The sequence below is a fragment of the Catharus ustulatus genome, chromosome 1 (assembly GCF_009819885.2).
Source record: "Catharus ustulatus isolate bCatUst1 chromosome 1, bCatUst1.pri.v2, whole genome shotgun sequence".
In the NCBI taxonomy this organism is placed as follows: Eukaryota; Metazoa; Chordata; class Aves; order Passeriformes; family Turdidae; genus Catharus; species Catharus ustulatus.
Window position 1 is genome coordinate 37,850,506 of NC_046221.1, and position 13,378 is coordinate 37,863,883.

A 13,378-nucleotide genomic window follows, 5' to 3' on the forward strand; every position below is an offset into this window, starting at 1 on the left:
AAAATCTTTCCATGACCAAAAGAAGTATTGTGCTCAGCCTATACTTAACTTTTTAATAAAAAGTAGTAAAGCAATCTACTTCATTGTCAAGTGATTGAAAGAAATTTAATTAATGCCTTTGGAGGGAACGCCTATATAAGTATCACAATCACAGGAATGTGCATATATGAATACATATGCCCAGCCGCAGTCTACCCTGTTGCTTTAATGTCATAACACTATAGTCCATGAGCAGCTGAAGGCAAAAATGAACTCCTATAATTTAAACTATCGTGCTGACACAATTTTAAGGTCAAATTACATTGTGTAGTTTACTAGAAGATTAAATGCTTGCTTCATCACAGGACACTTCAGCCCTAGAAAAGGCAGGCATATAGAAATGCTCACAGACAAATTAAAAATAGTAAGTTATAAACAGGGGAAAATAAGTTTATGCCACACCAACAAAACCAAAAAGAAACAAAAAAACCCCAAACCCAAAAAGCAAAAAATACAAAGATGCATGAAAAGCAGTATGCTATGTTAGATGTTTATCTATACATAAGAGACAGGTGTCACAAAAACAAAACAAAAAAAATCACGAAGCTAAAGAGAAACTTTAACTCACCAGTTTCCATCTGTTATATCTGAATTCATGCATAATTGATTATCCATGACTGGTAAGTACTTTTTTTTCACTAGCCTAACACAGTTTTCTAAACATTATGTGTTAAATCACCACCAAAGTAAAGGGTGTTTGAGAAACCGTAAGGGCAGAATAAAAATTTTTTAATGAAAAATAACATGTCAGTTAATAATAGAGCTGACCTATGTTTAAGAGAGAAATTTTAATCATGTGCATATTAAATATTAATAACCTATTCTGTTATTGTTATAATAAGGTTAAGTAAGCTTCTCCATGCTTAAGGAAAGAGAAAAAGTAGGAATATGTAACAGTGAAAAAAAGCGCTGAGAAGCAGAGACATAAGGAAAATGTGTCAACAATAAACAAGAGGAAATGAGAAAGAAGGAAAAGATGAAGGTGGAAACTAATCTCTATGTGTCATTATGACTGCCAGAGTACTGGCAAAGCAGCAGCATCCTTTTATTTCAATTTTAATCATTTCTGAATTTTAATACCCTGCTCCTTTTGTAATTCTCCTGGCATTCCCTATATGCATCCATCCCAGCCAAAACACCAGTGTAAATTAAATGGCACGCAACCACACCACTGATGTAGTTCTCCCAGTAGAAACAATTGAGTGACCAAAAAGCAGAGAAGGTATGAGTACTTTGTATCCCCATAGACTACTGGCCAATTAAGTGACTTAATGTTCTTCAATTCCTTTAATTTTGAAAAGAAGGGCAGTGGTTAGGTAACCCAGCAATATAGAGCCATTAAAAAAAAATAAAGCAAGCCAGTAGTAATACAATAATCAGTGACCATCAGGGCCTGGAAAAATGAGTTTGCTCTCACTGGCACTAAGGAGCATCACATGATTATTTAATTACAGCTCTAATTTTTGTCTCGTGGATGGCAACATATCAACAATTAATAGGGCAAATAGAGGAGACTGCATTTTTAAAGAGACAGAACCTATACGAAATAGTGCTTGGTAATGCAATTTATCAGACAGTATAATGCTTCTTACAGCATATCTGTCATCCTGCCAAACATATAAAAAAATTCTACTGGTTCAATTCTCTTGCATGGTATCCATAAAATTCTTCTGCAATGCTTAGAAAAGAATAACTACACCTATGAGTATCCTAATTGTCATTTTAAGCGGCAGTGCAGAAGTCGGTTACTTGTAGGGCTCACAGCTCAAATAAAGTAGTGGAATCTTAAGTTTCAAATACAAACATTCTATAAAATTGTTTTGAAGAGATTATAATGAAATTTATCAGTAATGACGAAAATTATTATGGTATTCAGTGAGTCAGGTGAAGAAAAAAGGAAAAAAAAAGTCAATAAAATACAGTCAATGGGACAGAGATTGATTTTGACCGATTGACTTTACAGTGAGATTTTCTTACAAAGCATACTGAAACCAGGGGCTCAAAACCTATATCGTACCATTCCTGCACAGGACTGCTAGATAAGAAATGAAAAAAAAGACCTGAAAGAAGACGTATGATACATATTATCAACTGAAAAGCTCTGCTTTAAAACAGCTGGATGCAGTTTCCCTTGTGCCCCATCCAGCAACGACAGCAGTGTGGAACCTAGGAACTGTGGAAAGTTCACTGTGTTGAGGAGCACTTTTCACAGTTAGGCGAATCTGGAAACATATCAAAAGAAAAACTAATTTTATGCACCTTTTTTTCCACAGCAATGGGTGGACCAAGCTATGAAACCCATAAATTTATATTATCTAATACGTGTTTCAGACAATAGTCAATATCTGACACAGCAAAAGCAAGCTCCAAATATCCTCTCAGCAATAAACTGTACCTGGGAAAAACCTACCATACTATGCTTAGAAGTTTTTTTTTAATCCTACTCCTCAATATAAAAATTAAACATGCTTTTACATTTGATACTCTAAAATCTACCATTTGAACAAGCAAAGAAACTTGAGTTTGGGCCGTTGCATGGAAAAAATACCCACTGCTAAACAGCAGTTCAGGTACTATTGCAAAAAATGTGACTAGAGAAGCAGTACTATTACAATAAATGCTCCATTCCTCCCCAAAATTGTGTCAAATTAAGTTGTTTTCATTGATGTCATGAACATTCTGGATTGGAGATCTTAATCTATAATCTTAAAAAGAAAGCTGGCAAGCAAGAGCTTGTATGTAAAAGTAAATATCATTCTTTTTATGCACTGGTTAATATACAGATAACATGTCTCACAAAGACTGTAATTAAATGTCTAGTGCAGAAGTAACACTAAAAAGCATACAGTATTATTACATTACAATGAATCCTTAGAAGCTAAAACTGTCATTTTTAAGATGCCTTTAATTATTCTTGAGACTTCTTACTTTTATCAAGGAAGCCCACCTATGATGAAAAGCACTAATGATTTAAAATCTTTCTATTATTGCTCTCCAGAAAAATATTAATTTATTCTTTGATTATAAACATTTTAAAACTCAGTCTGGAATTCCTCTCCATTGCATTTTTTGCCTTTGGTCCTTCTGAGAGCCTTCAAACACGCACGCTCTCTCCCACTCTCTCTCCTCTCCTCTCCTCTCCTCTCTTTTCTGTCTTTTATTTAATGTAATAGAAGTAGGAATATAGGGTGTGTATGATATCTAGAACTTTCTTCCTTTTCACTGAAAGTGTTTTTAATTACCTGGCTATTATGACCAGACATATATTCTAAGTGCACTTACTGAAAAGGAAATACTTTTCTCCTACCTTTGCATGTGGGTTTGAGTTCAGAGCAGCAATTCTTGACACTTGTGCTGAAAATATTTTCCACTCTAGGACTGATTTACAAATATAAAGAATTACTTAATCCTTTCATGTTCTATGAAACACCTATATTACTAATTTTATAGCTGGGTAAATAAACCAGGAGCATATTAAGGCCACATTTATAAAAGGATAGTGTGCTGCAGCTTCCTTTTCCTTCATATGAAGTTATGTGCTGAGCATTTTCAAAATCAGGGTTACAGCATTAAGGATGGTAAACATGGCATGGACAGTTATTAACACAAATTACACTTTTATTTTAGGGCTGAAACCAGAAGTCCAGACACCAGAAAAGATGACGAGACAGTCCTCCAAGCATAGGTGGTCTGAGTGCATCACCACTTTGTCTAGTGAGCAGCAAGTGTAACAACCCACAAATGATTGCTGCTGGCCAAATAAATCCTGTCAGAGCAGGATACTGGGAAGACGAGATGCACTTGAGGTTTAAAGCACCTCCCTTATCTCCTCAGGTCATATCATGTCATAATGTGCCACGGGAAAGAGATAGAGCAGATAGTCACTGGAAGTTATGTAAGGACATTGCAGCTGGCAGACGTGGCCCATCTTCATGTTCTGCACCCAGGTGCAGCTGGGTTGACTGGGCCCATCCGCAGGCCAGCAGGCTCCTCTGCCTCTCTAACCTGCAGTTCACAACAGCAAAGCACAAGGCAGCCAGAGCTAACTCTTGTGAGCCCACAGCTGTGCAGAGGTGTCACCAGCAATGTTTTACAGCAGCTCAGAGACAGCAACTAGGCTGCACTCTGGTGAAAGCACATCTTACAGTCCCAATCCCAGCAAACACAAATGCACAGTGTTTCACATGGGAATCAATCTCCAAAGAGATTGCTGTGCGTTGGTGTTCTAAATAAATAGCGAAAAGGTGGACCCTGGCACAAACAGTGTGTCCCTCAGCTCATGCGAACACCTAATGCCGATCCTCTACAGGAACAGTGAAAACAAAGCTCTGCAGTGACACACTGGTGTGCATGGGAGCAAAGTCAGGCTCAGCAAGTTTAAAAGGAAATATTTAGAATTCAGACGGTGCCTGAGGTATGTTACTACACTCTACAACTGTACTCTGCTATTACTATGCCATTCCTAGTACACTGCACCAGATAGAACAAATCAAGAGTAGATTACAACTGGTAAGAGAGCACAAGGACCAGATCAGAACACATGTACAAGATCAGTGTTGGCGAGTCTCCTTAAAATTAATCTCTATCAAGACTTAAACTTACTGGGAGCAATGCTGTGTAGAAACCATTAGAAAGCTGACATTTGCAAAGCAATAGAATGGATATCCATTACGTAATGAAGTGTTGGTGATAACTGTGGTAAACTTAGATGCCACAGGATGGCAAATGTTCGAAACCACCAGCATTTCTGAAGGGAAGATCATAGTATATCCTCTTGGAAGTAACAGTTATGAGTTGTGGTCAGGGCTGTTGAGAGTTCATGATACCACAGCCAAGGGAACTGACCAGCAAGCTAACTTAGTGTTAAGTATAATACTTTCAGAATCTGAGGAAGAAATGAACCTCTCAGGTGAACCTTATTAATGGAATCCTTCAACAGAAAATGCAGAGAAGCTTTTTGCAAACCCGGGGTTATTCTGACTGCGGTTATCTTCAGTTCAAATGCCGGCTACTTGGACTCTTTACTCCAAGATTAAAAGTAACATCAACAGGGCTTTCTGACACTGACTTTATAAAGTTGCAAAATTTCCGTATTAACAGGCAGTAAGAACTGTAAGTCTGTAAGTTACTCTTTAACCGTCAAACTGTTTTACTTCTTTCTTTTTTTTTGTTTTTTTTTTTTTAGAATCAGTAGCAACTTTGTGACAACTAAAGTTTAAAAAATGCACTTGATTGCATAGTGACAGATTTGCAGAACATTTTTCATCACACACACATATGTGCTTTCAGTTATTAATAAAATGCTTCTGCCCTTAATCTGCCATTGCCTGAATATACAATTTCAGTGTCTTGGATAGACAAATACTGTTAAGGAATTCTGTTTTCCCTGTTTGAGATGCAATTCAATTACACCAAGTAAAACTGAATACTATGCCTTTAAAACTGGCTCCGGGTTGTCACAGAAAGGAATACCGAACCACTTTTCTATTAAGATCCTCTTAGAGTGGAATGATAACAAAACTTTTTTCTCTTCCTCATCACCCCCTTTCCTTTTTCCCTTGTTTTAAACAAGGAAGAGCCAGCTGCCCTGAGTAACACCACAGGTAGATATTAAAATGGAGACAGCCATTATTTAGTGGCGACAGGAATATAAATACAGGCACTAACCTATAAACTGGTGTTTACTTCAGGAAAGTAAGTCATATTTTTTCCTCTGATTGCCGTGCTGTCAGTTTAATGCAGCGTAAATAAACAGTAGGTGCATGATAGCTTTAAGTAGAAAGTGTTCATTCCACAAGAGGAGCAGATTACTGAAGCCTGATGCCTATAACGGCAAAAACAGAACTTCCATTTTACCTGGCTAAGAGACTTGTGGCTTTTCTATTAAATTAATTTGTCAGAATTCTATGAAAAATATTATGCACTCAAAGAACTTTACCAAAAACATTCATTTTTGCAGCCCTCAACTTGAACCATTTGAAAAAACAAAAGCCAATCACTCCTCTGTAATTTCATCATCCCATCGCTCTAAATGAAAGCTTTATATAATCAACCCAATATAACAGAAAATAAAATGATATATAGAATTGCCTATACTTTGAGTTATTTTGTTCTTATAAATATATTCCCTGACTGAAAGTAAAAAAATTCCCCTTTGGAAAAAGCAATGATGTCTGAGAAGATTGTATATGCACTCTACATCTATTAACATAAATTATAAGAAAGTAAAATGTTCCAGATGTGTTTAAACTGTTGTAGAAGGAAAGTTTGTGGCTTCACTGGATATATATTAAATATATCTAGAGAGAGCAATGGCAGTTATATACAAGGCAGCAATAAAATGCTTCACTAGAGTCTATGTTAAAATACCATAGTTCCTAGAAATATGACTAAAACATTTCAGAAGTCGTATTTCCTCCAGTTTTATTTCAGAAATCTACTTTAATGTATTTTTCTATATATTACAAACTACTTTATTAATAAAGTAATCTCCTTAATTTTTTTTTTCAAATACAGCTGGAAACCTAAGGAATTACTTCAAATTCCTCTGACAATACTTAGATTAAAAAAAAAAGGTGACATTAAAAAGGTGACAATACTTTGAAAAATCAAGTAGCTGATACATTTAAAAGATTTGGTGTGGTTTTTTGTTGGTCTTTTTTTTTAGGAAGAACACCAGACCTCACCGGATTATCTTCTAAATGGCAATTGCACACATGCAAACCCCTCTCTATCCCAAACTCTCTATCTAATGTGGGAGAAGCCTCTCTAAGGAGGCTTTAGTGCTGCAGGGGTGGATGTGCCCATGTCCCCAGCAGGGCTGAACGTGGTGTTTGGTGCCTGTGGGATGCTGGCAGGGCTGCAGGCAGGGCTGGCGCTGCCCTGGGAAGCACAGCCACAGAGGGCAGGTGCTCATCCGCTGACCTGCTGGGCCTACGCTGCAAACCAAAGAGGTGCCCTGCTCCTGTGCAAGCTGGGGCTAGTGTGGCAGCCTCTCTCTGCTCCTGATACTGCCAAAGCACTGTGTCCCATCAGTGAGTTACAGATCGGCTCTGCTTCACACTGCTTTCTCGGGAGCACAGCAGCAGGTTAGGATTCACACGAGTCGCTAAAATAGCATGAGAGGGGAAACTGCGAGAGTTACTTTGCTATTTAAAGTACTGAGAACAAAGAATATAAAAAGGAAATGGCCAGTTTTTCAAAATTCATGCACAAAAAAGCATTTCATTTAAATATTTTTTGTTCCAGTAAACTATTTTACATACAAAGGACTTATTTATTACATATTTGAACTTGTGGGAAAAAGGGAAGGAATGCACTGATTCCTGAAATAACTCTACAGCCTTTTTGGCGGCTTCGCTCTTCTGTGCTCTTGTTCTACTCTGAACAGTTTTATTGCAGGGAGAGAGGAATTCCTTGGAGTCAGTTGTTTCTTTGCCACTAGCTGTATTGAAGAGTGGGCATACATAGCATACTAGCCAAGGATTTTAATTTCTCTTCTATTGCTTTATTATGTGTGTTCACTATCTGTTCCGACGCATGCTTATATGTGAACACGTTACATTTTCTGCCTGCTCATTTTTTTAACTACTCTACGTTATTTCACATTTCCTTGCAAAACCATAGCTTTGACTTGAAAAGCAAAGCGATACCAATAACAATCTCACATAGAAAGTGAATTAGAAAATTAGCGTGTGTATGTATAAACACATTAAACAACACATAGGAGTATGGGACTGGAAAGAGCATTCTCAAATTCTACAAATAGTGCTGAAGAGTAATTAGAAGGTAGGAATTGCAGAGAACACGCTATATTCATGTCTATACACTCTACGCTTACAGTTTCAAGTTGTTTTTGAATAGTGCGCCTGATTTGACACATTTCTATCTGGTAATTGTGCTAAATGCTTGAAGAGATAGTGAAATATCCAAGCATTCCTTGTGCTAACTACAGCTGAAATTTTACACTTATTGTAACCTTTCCTAACAATGTGAGAAAAACAGAGTAAATATATTAAATTTGTTTCACAACAGATGCTTAGGTTGTTAATATTTAAGATGCCTATTCATGCTATTCCTGTCTGCACATTTGTCAAAAATGTAAGCTTGAATGCTAATGTTTGCCAGCAGACTACAGCAGACAAATACATGAATGCACGGTACCAAAATAATATAAAGTAGAAATAAGGGGCCGCTGCTAACTCCCACCCAAGCAGCACGGACCAGAATGAAAGGGCACCTCCAGATCACAAGCCCTGGAGTCTCTGCATCTGAATTTGTGAATTATTTTCGCAGAAGCGCTGCACTCATACGCCCTGACTAAAACCAGCGGAGAGCTTTCCTCAGTTTAAACTCATTTCAGCTTAGGAGCTGGTGCAAAGTGTTTCAGAGAACTTAGATTGCAGCGAAGTTTCTCCCGCAATCAGAAAAAGCCGGAGACTGGCAGAGGGAAACTCCGGGTCGGGCAGGTGCCTGTCAGGAGCGCTCCCCACGGCAGCCGGCGGAGACGGCGACAAAGGGGCGAGGATAAAACCTCGGGTGGCGGGTTCGCAGACGGAGCGGAAAAATCAAAACGAAAATCCTGGAGCACACGGACGAGCTGCCGGCGCTGCTCCCCGTGACAGCGGCAGCACCGGGTCGTGCCGCGGGCGGGCGGGCGGGGGGGACGTGCCACTCACCGCCACGGGCGCGCCCCCGGCTGGGCCAGCCGCCGCCGCCGCCGCTCGCCCCGCGCAGCCCCCGCGCAACCCCCGCGGAAGCGCCACCCCGCGACCCCCCCAATCCCCCTTCGCCCGCGACCCCCCGGCCCCGCCGCTTCGCCCCGCGCCGTCGGGGGCGCCGCGCCCGCCGCTGCCGGGAGGCGCGCGGGGCTGGGGAAGAACTTTGCCAAACTTCTGTGGCTTTTTCCCTCGGCCCCCACCCCCACCTCCCGCCGCGCCCCCCGTGCCGGCGGCGGGTGAGGCGGCAGCGGGCAAGGGAGCGGAGCGGAGCGAGGCCGGCAGCGGCGGCAGGTGTGAGCCCGTGCCGGCCGGGAGGCTCCGGCAGCGGCAGCGCCGAGCGCAGCCACCCGCCCCGTGCCTCCTTCCCGCCCGCCCTCCCGGGCCGGAACAGCTGGCCTCGGTAAATCGCCGCGGCGGGTGCTCCCGGCACGGCTCTGTCCACCCCCCGTCCGCGAGGAGAGACGCCGAAGGAGCGGGACCGACTCACTCATGGGAGCGCGGCGGGCGAGGCCGGCGACACCTCCGGCTTCCGAGGCGCCGGCGAAGTTAATTGCACTGAAGTTCAAGTTGTCTTTTCACCCATCAGGAGTGGGCGTTTAAAGGAAGGAGAGCGAGGAGGAGGAGGGGGAGGGGGGAGAGTCTCTCTCTCTCGCTCGCTCTCGCACACACACACACACACACACACAGAGGCACACGCATGCACGCACGCACACACACACACGCACACGCACCCGCCCGCTCGGCTCCGCTCCCGAGCTGCCTCAGCAAGGAGGAGCCCGGACGGAAAACACCAGGGCAGCAAGGTACCGGCGTGGGGCAGCCCTGCTCTGCCTGCGTGTGTCTGTGCGGGTGTGCCTGCTTGTGTGTGTGTGTATATGTGTGTGTGTGTGTGTATATGTGTGTGCGTGCGTGTGTGTGTGTTTGCCCGCGCTCCCCCCGCCCCGCACGGCCCCTCCAGGCGGGGAGGTGCGCGCTGCCCCCGGGGAGGGGGCGGCGGTGCCGTCGGGGCAGCGCGGCCGCTGGAGGCCGGTCCGACAGGGGCCGGGGGACTCCGAGCCCTGCGCCACTCGCTCGGCTCCGCGCCCGCTGCCTCCTGCCTGCGCGGCGGCGATGGGAGGGGGAGAACCGAGCGGCGGCTGGAGCGCAGCGGCGGCGTGTGTCTGTGTGTCTCTGTGTGTGTGTGTGTGCGCGGCAGCTCCTTCCCTCCGGCGGCTCCCGGCCCCGCGGGACGCTGGGGCTGACTTGGTGAAAGGGCCGGGGGATGCTGCTGTGCGTGTGTCCATGCCTGCCGTGCCCCCCTTTCTCCGCAACTCGGGTCGAAACCCTCCACTGTCCCCACATTGCCTTCCCCGGCACCGCGCCCCCGCCCCCCTGTCCCCCTTCTCTCCATCCTTCCCCCCTCCTTTATTTCCACAGCTGTCCCCGCGCCCTCTGGCCGCCCCCTGCCGCTCCTCCCGGAGCCCCGGCGCAGCCCCTCGCGGGCAGGCAGCGCCCCACGGCCACCCGCGATTTGAGGGGGCTGGGGCAGGGCAGCTCCGCTGCCGCGCTGGCAGCCTCGGCGGGCTGGGGATGCCCGGGTGCGGGCAGGCATCCCCCGGAGGCCTGTGCCTGCCGGCAGCTCCGCTGCCACGTCGGGCCGGGAGCGGGGCCGAGTCCCGCAGCGCATCACTCTGGTGCTGCTGCCCGGTGCTTCACCTGGCACCACGTGCTCCTCCGTAACACTGTTCGAGAATTGCCTTTATTCGTGAAACTTCTCCTCGGGGAAGTACTTTTCTCTCCTTTTTCTTTGTTTTTAAGACCTTTCCCCTCTTCGCTGATGCAGGATTTGGAAGTGGAGTTCCTGGAGAATGACCCTGGCAATGAGCGCAGGTTTCCCTGAGAGCTGAGGCTGTTCCTTATTCCCTAGGAGACTGACGAGAGAGGGGACCCCGGATGTCAACCCAATCTCCGTTTTTCATTTGTCTCAACTTTGAGACAGATTTTCTCTTTCAGTTCTGGGAACTAACAGGTACAGTTCCCGTACATCTTTGCACAAAACAAGACCAAGACAAGAAGTTGAGACGTGATTGCTTTTCCTAGTTAGCCTGCAGTATGTCCTTCTATTAATTGCTATTAGTAAGTTAACCTTGTAGCTCAGTTATTGAGTAATCATTAATCCATTGAGAATACACAAGCCCAAAGGTTAATAATAGCAATTAATAATACTGACCTTGCCAGTGGGGAGAGTATTTTTATCACAGTTATTAAAAGGCACTGCTATTTATAATAGGTACAGTGGTGCAAATTTGGACTCAATATGTTGGTACCAAATTACTGCAACAACACCAGAAATTAATTCACCCCTTTATCTTCATGTTATCAGTCCTCTGACTTTTTCTCTGTTTAAAATGTATCATCCCCTACTCTCTCATTTTAAATAGAAATGCTAGGTCTTTAATCAATTCTGACATTTCCACTAGAAAATAACATTGAGCTCACTTACATAGATAAAAATTTATTTGCCTGCAGCTGATTTGTTGTAGTGCTTTGGACCTATTCATTTCTCCGAGAGGACTTCACTTTTTATGGTCTTTTGATACCATGGGGTAATAAATGGGAAATCAGTACAAAGGGAACATTCTCATAGGTACAACTCTCCACTCCCTTTAGTTGCCTCCTTGCAGAGCTACTCTGACTGACTGACTGAATAACCTACATCCTTCTATTGTCAAAGACCCATCTCCTTTATTTGTATCGCATTTCTGACTGGCTGGTCAGTAAGCCCTAATAATAATCATGTTTCATGTCTCAGAAATCTAATAATCAAGTTACTCATTGCTACAAATTGCAGCTAAGCTATTTGGGTTAGTCACGTTATCCCCACTTTAAAGGCAGGGAAACTGAAACAGGAAAATTAACACATTTGCCTGAGGCTACACATGGATTTAAGACCAGATCCAGAACTGGAACTGAATTTAGACCAAGCTCCCTCTTAAAGATCCTCAAGTGCGCTATGGAAAATCCTTCTTTAAAATAGAAATGTAACATAAACCTTATTTTTCATCAACTTTGTATAGTAATCAAAATAGATGGGGTTTTTTTAAGGTCACATTTTGTTTTTAAAAGATAAGGTTTTCCAACTTTAGAAAAATAGTGTGGTAATACTTTTCAACTACATCAGGCAGTTTACTTTGGAAACAAATATTTAATATCAGACTGTGAGCAGTAGTGGGAATAGAATTACTCGTTATTAGGCTACTGTGAACAATATTAGCCGAATGTTACAATAGTATTACAAACCAACAAAATATGATGGGAAGTCCAGCATTAGTATAGATAAGGTGCCCTTAACATACCTAGTATGCTTTGGTTTTCACCACAATGCTTCTTCAGTGCTTTCAGTATCAAAATACATAGTATGTGTCTAAACACTTTGAAAAACATATGGGACAACCATATACTGTGTTTGAGAGTTATATATCATTAAGCAGTGAGTTTTACCAAGTTGTGTCATTCATGTCACTGAAGCAAGACATATATTGCCTGCCCTTTAGCTGTGGCATGTCATCAAAGCTATATGGTATGACTGAGCACAGATGGCATGCCTAAAAACCAGGTGTACAATATAACTTTCCTATTACTGACACGTAGATATTTCCTCTTTCTTAATTCCCCCCCCCCCCCCCCCCCCCAGATGTTAGATTGCCCAGCTTTTTACAGGAACTGTAGGAAGTCCTCTGCATCCTGCTCATCCCTGATGCCTGGAACTGTGAAGTTGAAACTCTATACAGAATAAGTGTTTGCATTCTTTTTAATTTTTTTTTTTTATTATTTATGCTGACAGTTCCTTTCTGAGCATTTTTAGAGTCCTGATTTGAGGGAAGTGGGTGCAGATCTCATTCAAATAGTCATTCTCCAATACCATTAGCATTACCTGCCAAAAATGAAAGTGGCATATGAATCACAATAAGCCACTCATGAATTTGTGGATTTAGAACCTGCCAAGGAACAACAGATACACACATGCTTTCAAAGACCCATCAGTTTTAGGTACTTCCAACAGTGCATAAAAGTACATTTATCCAAAGACCATTTTACTGATGGCACATTCTATAAGGGTACAGACATAACTGATTCCAAGGAAGGATAATACTAACTGAAAATATTTCTGTTCCAGTCTTTCTTTTACAAGTGAAGTAGTGAAAGTGATGAATCTGCTAATCATAACCATGTCAGAGGCCCTTCCTGAGGTACCCCTTATTGAAGTACTACTGTGACATAATGATGTGTTGCTTTTGTGTGAGAAGAGCTTTAAAATCCTCTGGGAAATACCACAGTTGCTTTCCAGTTCCTTTCAGACATGTAAATACCTTTATGTTTAGACATGAGTACAGAGGGGTGGAAAGTGAAGTTCAGCGAGGAGTGGAGTGGGGTTAAAAGCATCCACATGGATCCACAAACCAAATACATACATATGTGGGGTTTTTTTCTGTATCTGATATTACCTGGGGCTTTAAATGAGATGTTCATTATCCAGAAGAAATGCTGCAGAAACGTGTGCCTACTTGAGAGTTATGTTGACCCATGGTTGACAGAGAAAGCCATCCTCTTCCTGAAATTACAGATGAGCAACAGAACTC

The 13,378-nt window shown here is 42.9% G+C and overlaps 1 protein-coding gene across 1 annotated transcript in view; it reads right to left on the reverse strand.

Moving 5' to 3' along the window:
* Positions 1-9,331, reverse strand: part of SATB1 (SATB homeobox 1) — a 91,688-nt gene extending 82,357 nt beyond the window's left edge. Inside the window, exon 1 of the mRNA XM_033060121.2 lies at positions 9,247-9,331. The gene's annotated coding sequence lies outside the window, so the exon portion shown is untranslated. The remainder of the gene's footprint in view (positions 1-9,246) is intronic.
* Between the last annotated feature and the right edge of the window lie 4,047 nt (positions 9,332-13,378).